The following is a 7,171-nucleotide window of genomic DNA, read 5'->3' as shown; positions in this document are numbered from 1 at the left end:
ACCACTTCCACACCACCAGCCTCAGAAAACTTCTCGGCATAAAGTGGCAAGAGAAGATCCCTGACACAGAGGTGCTCACTCGTGCAAACTTGCCCAGCATCTGCCATGTAGTTCGCATGCCAGACCACCGGTTCCCCAAGAAACTGCTGTACGGCGAACTCCAACATGGCAGGCGCTTCCATGGAGGCCAAAAGAAGCGCTTCAAAGACACTCTGAAAGCTTCTCTGAAGACCTTCAACATCAGCCACGACACATGGGAGCTGAATGCAATGGACAGACCAAAGTGGCGTTCAGCTGTCCACAAAGGTGCCAAATCCTGTGAGGCCAACAGAATCGCTGCAGCAGAGCAACGCAGACAGGCCAGGAAAAGCAGTGCCAGCAAGTCCCCGACACCCGCCACCATCCCCTGTCCACACTGCGTCAGAACCTTCCGGGCGCGGATTGGCGTGACCAGTCATCTGCTCACCCACAGAGCCCAACCCATCCACCCCCAGGATGACTAGATGGTCCTCGTCGATCCCGACGAACCACACTATATACACAAATATAATTATATATATATATATATATATATATATATATATATATAATTTATTATTTATAAAGAAAACAAAAATAAAACAAAACAAAACCAACCAACCAACAAACAAACTTGAACAACTCCTGGGTCCGTATCGAGACCACAGAACCGTCATCGGGGATATGATGATGATTATTTCTTCTCCATGCTTGTGTCCCACCCACACTCTCTCTCATTGCTCACGGCCCTTGAATTAAGTCCCTTAGCGTGCAGCGGCCGGGCTGGCCAATACGCAACGTGGTTTCAAGTGACTTGTCATTTCCCAACGATTTGTGGGGAAATCCTCTATCGGCGTTTCTTCCTCAACAATTCACTCTAATTCTTGATCAACCCAAGTCCCTAAAAAAAAAGTGAACGAAAGAAACAAAACAGAATTCAAAAGCTGCTCACGCCCCCCACCACACTCCACCCCTACCCCTCCCCAAAAAATCCCTGCATTATGATACGAAACCAGATGGCATGGCCCAATGCCACACGTCTTAAGTTATTTCGGGGGAAAAACAAACAAACAGAAACCGCCACAACATGCTGAGGAACAACGAATGATTCTTCTGCGCAGAGCGGGGCTCGCGAAATGCCAGAATGCTCCCCCTGCACTAGGCTATGGAAAAAGCTAAAGGCAAAGGGAGGCAATTTCTTTCATACAACCACTGGGGAACTGTTTCACACACACACACACCACACACACACACACACGCACACACACACACACACATACACACAGACATCAACACACACACACACACACACACCAAACAAACAAACAAAAAACCAAACAGAAAAAAACCTAACTAAAATCAAATAATACGCCACAATGTCACAAACGTTGAGAACGCGTTGGAAGTCAGTCAGTTAGGTTAAAGATTCCAGATCCAGTCAACCTTCGCCGGGCCTATTATTTTCTGGGGGCACGGACGATGGACGGACGACACACTCAAGAGCACAGCTAGACTTATCGTACTGTTTGCATCAATTGGTGCCCCGTGAAATTACGTGCCGATGCTCGATGAGCACTAACAAATATCCTACCCAGTTTCTGAAAAAAAAAGGTAAAGAGGGGGGTGGGGATGAAGGGGGTGGGGGTGAGAGGTGAGGGGTGAGGGGTGAGATGAGGGATTCCCTGTCAGCTGGTTGTATTGTCTTTGTGAGTCGTGCAATGCCAGATGATTTTTTTTCCATTTCACACACACACACACACAATGCCGGATATTCCCATTTTACACACTGGCCGCCCCCCAAAAAGAAGAGGATGAAGGGGACTGGTAACGATGAAGAAAAGGAGGCAGACAACCAATCGCTCGTTCTCGTGCCCCCGTTTCAATCCCGAATATCCGTGATTAAAAAAAGAAAAAAAGAAACAATTATCATCATGTTAAATTGTTTGCTGCACCCATCATCTACTACGTTACAGCGGCGCTCCTCCCACACGATGCTGCTCATGCCAGTGCCGGATCAGGCACGTCACACCCGGACAACTGTCTCAAACTACCCCCGTGGTGGGTTTTTCCCTCCCAGAGGTCATCCTGGGCTAGCCTCGAACCCCCAAGTCCATCACTCCCACCCCGCACCTTCCAGTTTGAAATTTCTGTCTTTCTACGGGTTTAGTCAGTCAAGCCATTGAAAGAGGACGGGGGGGCGAGGGGGGGGGGTCGTTCTGGACAAGTCTTTACTGACCCCCCTCCCCAATAACCTCCCCCACCCCTCACCCCACCCCTCCCCCTCTTCATCCCTCACTCTCTATTACAACTCAACGAAAGGGTTATGGATCGTCCAACTTTGAAACAGCATGTATTGAAAGCTCCTTCTCATTGCAGCAAGGCGAAAGTAAATGGCATGATACATAAATGATATGGACACATATATGGATATACACAGTGTCTATCCTCGGTTGAAGATCAAGCTCCAAGCGCTCTACAAACACGGGGTCATTTCCACAACAGGCTGCCTACCTGGGTAGAGCCGACTGACAGCTGACACTGGGCGTTCTGTCATCATTCGTTTCCTGTGTCATTCAGTCAGGTTGAAGTCACGCACGCATATACACTCATATACACTCAGACATGTAACATTTGTTACGTGTATGACCGTTTTGTTTATTTACCCCATGTATGCAGCCATACTCCGTTTTCGGGGTGTGTGCATGCTGGGTATGTTTTTGTTTCTATAACCTACCCAGCGGTAACATGGATTACAGGATATTGAACGTGCGTATTTGATCTTCTGCGTGCGTATACACACGAAGGGGGTTCAGGCACTGGGGAACGGGGGTAGGTCTATTCTGACATTTCGCCAATTCAATGTGTGGTAAAAGTAAAAGATGGGCATTATTCTGTACTCGCTTGTACAGCATCATCACCTCCCGCACCCCCAACCCCGCATCCTCATTCCCGCCCCAGCCTTATCATAACGTGATGGAAGTAAAAGAAAAGGTCACACATGTGGCCGTGATTGTCGTCCAGACACGTTCTCCCTGCTGGAAGAGGGGGGGGGGGCGGCGTGAGAGAGAGAGAGAGAGTGTGTGTGTGTGTGTGTGTGTTTGTGAAACTTAGAGAAAGCGAGAGAGATGGTGGAAGGAATGTAGGGGAGAGGGGAGGAAGGAAGGGAGGGAAGGAGCGAGATCAACTCCATACTTCCTGTTTTCCAAAATAACCAGCCTTCGGGAAGTACCAGATACCAAAGGCAAACGATCCAGCAGCCCTCTGAAAACAAACCCGCATATGGTTTCTCCCGAGCGCGCCCACTGACTGGCCTTTTGCGAACGCACCCACTAAGTGGACTTGATGCCAGCCAAGCACTTGTCTGACATAGGCGCACCCTGAAGGGAAGAGAGAGAGAGTGTGTGGATAAAGTCAAAGGTTTCCCCCCTTGGAACGGAAGGCGTAACCGGACATCACCCCTCTTCAGGCGATTAGCATCTCACCCTCCCTTGCAAAGTCAGATGAACACTCCTCTTCAGACAGGAGGTCCCCCACCCACCCTCTCCACTTGAAACGTCTGATCAACAGACAGGACACCACCTCCTTGGAAGCGACAGAATCTGAGCGCACTGGTTTGAATCCCGGCACGGTCGCCAGTATTTTCTCCCCCCCCTCCACTAGACCTTGAGTGGTGGTCTGGACGCTAGTCATTCGGATGAGACGATAAACCGAGGTCCCGTGTGCAGCATGCACTAAACGCACGTAAAAGAACCCACGGCAACAAAAGAGTTGTCCCTGACAAAATTCTGTAGAAAAATCCACTTCGATTGGGGAAAAAAAAAACACACGAAAAAACTCAACTGCAGGCAGAAAAAAAGGGTGGCGCTCTCAGTGTAGCGACGCGCTCTCCCTAGGAGGAGCAGCCCGAATTTCACGCAGAGAAATCTGTTGTGAAAAAAAAAGAAAAAAAAAAGAAGAGTAATACAATCACCCCTCTTCAGACAGTCCGGATTTCACTCTCCCTTGAAACGTCAGATGAATGGATAGAACACACCTCTCTTCAGACAGTCCGGATTTCACTCTCCCTTGGAACGTCAGATGAATGGATAGAACACACCTCTCTTCAGACAGTCCTGATTTAACTCTCCCTTGGAACGTCAGATGAATGGATAGAACACACCTCTCTTCAGACAGTCCGGATTTAACTCTCCCTTGGACAGTCAGATGAACAGATAGGACATCGCTCATCTTCAGACCTTCAGTATCTCACTCTCCCTTGGAACGTCAGATGAAGGGAAAGGACATCGCCCCTCTTCAGACAGCAAGGATCTCACCCTTCCTTTGAGCGCAAGAGAACGACCACACATCCAGACAAGACATCCAGAGCTCCACCCACCCCACAACACTCCTGACCCTAGCACTGAACAACTTGACCAGCATCAGGCTGCATCCAGGGCTGGCACTGGTCCTAGCTTGCTAAGACTTTGCTGGCAGCTCCACATACAGCTACTCCCATGGCAACACAGGGAAAATATATCAGGTTAGGCTTCCTTGTTTGTTTGGGTTTTTTTGTTGTTGTTTTTTTGTGTTTTTTTAACCTGAAAGGGAAAACACAGGATCCCTTTAAGTGAAAGTAGCAACTAAAAAAAGAAAGAAAAAAAGCATGTCCATTGTAGCTACTCAGCTTAAATAAGAAGACATTAGTTAAAGGCACAAGTCAATAAGTCGTTATTCTCACCTGTACTTGTTGATAACACACACACACACACACACACACACACACACACACACACACACACACATCACAACCAGTGTCGGTTGGCCTCAAAACGAAACGCGAACTATACCGTACAGAAGCAAAATGTTTGTGCGATCAACAGTTTGTAATAGCTGATTCAGCTTCACACACAAGCACAGAAGAAAAGAAGATGATGAGAAGCACACACTATCAAACAGCCAGGCAGAACTGCTCACAGAACAACTGTACGTGCAAACCGTTCCAAAACATGTGTTGGGTGTTGTCTCGTTCTTCTCTTGAAAAGGAACAACGTTCTTCATTTACAATTACAATCATTTACAGCATAACATTTGTCGCCAATATTGTTGTGTATGATTCTGATTTGAAACCATTTGTATGGTCCTGCCTGTATGGTTTTGGCCTTCCTAAATGTTATGTTCCAGTCTACGTCTATGTTCAACTTTTCTTCCCATTTACTGCATGGTGTAGGATTTGTTTTTGTTTTTTTCTTGAGAAAATATATCATAATATAATCTTCCTCCTTTACTAACGGGACAAATTATTTTGAGTACATTTATCGGAGTTGGAGACATGTTTTGACTAACAGTTATATCCCAGTTTGCTCAATGTAGCTTTTTACTGCTCTGATACAGCTTAAACATGTCATAAGATCTGTCTGAAAATGGTACATTTCTTTCAGGTGTTCAAAGGATAAAAACGAACTATCTGGACAAAACAGGTCTTTAACATAACATATACCTTTCTCGATCCATTTCATTATACAGACACATTTGTTTCCAATCTTATTATTGTTACTGTAAAATATTGGTTCCGCCTGATGTTTATCTGAATCTTCTGCGTGTATTTTCTTTCCAAAATGACTATATGCCTGCAGGACATCTGCCCGGAAAAGGATTAAGATTCTCACTGTATGGCAGATTGGGACCCAACTGATTAATCATTGCTAGTATTATCATTTTTATATATACACAGGATAGATTTCTATTTGTGGTTTAAGTTTGTCTAACTTTCAAATCCGAACAAGCTAAAGTGCATTTATATAGTGCTTAATGTCCGGCAAACCGATCCCACCATTTACAATGCTTCACGTAATTGTTGGGTTTTTTTTCTATCAATTCTATCATTTTTTTTTCTTTTCCAAAGAAAATCAAACATTGATTTTTGAATCATGCAAATTACGTTGTCTGGTGGTTTAGGCAGTAACATCCATAAGTGAATCCGTTTTGACAGTATGAGTGATTTAATGACAACAAATCTCCCAGGAGGTGTGATTTGTCTTTTCAACCAACTTTTGCATAAACGTTTTGTTTCCATAAACGTCTCTTTAATGTTAATATCTGCACAGTCTGTTAAACCATCTGTAAATCAGATGTCTAGAATTTTTACTTTTGGTGGATTCCAGTCCGTATGAACTTGTAGCATATATTTTACAGATGTCTTATGCTTGCATCCTGGCCATAGAACGCTCGTCTTTCCTGTATTCAAAAGAAGACCTGAGTTGCTTCCATGTCAATCAATGTTTATCACTGTGTAAAAGACTTTCAGTATCATCAGCAAACTGTGATATTTTATGTTCAGTATCATTCGTTTGTTGTTTTTTTGTTTTGTTTTTTACCAGTAATACTTTTATTCTCGCGTATCATAGAGGCCATAATCTCATCACACAGGATAAACAGGTCAGGTGATAATAGATCACCTTGTCTACATTCTCTTTTAATGGGAAACCACTGTGAGATAACACCATTCAGAGCTATGGCTGATTTAGCATTCTTGCATAAAGTACTTATCCACTGACAAAAAATCTGGCCCCAATCCAAAAGCATGCAAAACTCTAAACATAAATTTCCAGTCCATTGATTCAAATGCATTTTAAAAGTCTAAACAAAGCAATCAACCAGACATATTTTCTTCATTCAAATGGCTAATGATGTCATAAATTAATCAAATATTGTTTCCAACGGATCAGTTGGCCATGAACCCACTTTGGTCTTCGTTTAAAAGTGACGGAAGTACACATTGCAGCAGATTTGTTATATATGTAGACCCAGTTTTATAGACTATATTTAGAAGCGATATAGGCCTCCTATGTTTAAGTCCATCTTTTGGTTTATCTAGTTTGGATATACAGACAATCACGCCTCCTTTTTGTGTAGATGATAATTCCTGTTTTAAAAAAAACCCTCATTTAAAGAATTAACGACAAATTTTCATGGCCAACTCCAAATAGTCCAAATACAAAGCGAGTCAGCGGTGATGACATTCTGACCTACTACTACTACTACTGAACATGCACACAGAACATATGACAGAGTGAGACAGAGAGAAACACACACACACACACACACACACACACACACACACACACGCACACACACACACACACACACACACACACACACACGTGCACACACACAC

The sequence above is a fragment of the Babylonia areolata genome, chromosome 19 (genome assembly GCF_041734735.1).
Source record: "Babylonia areolata isolate BAREFJ2019XMU chromosome 19, ASM4173473v1, whole genome shotgun sequence".
NCBI lineage: Eukaryota > Metazoa > Mollusca > Gastropoda > Neogastropoda > Buccinidae > Babylonia > Babylonia areolata.
The sequence above is the reverse complement of the archived record's forward strand: the minus strand, read 5'-3'. Positions refer to the sequence as shown.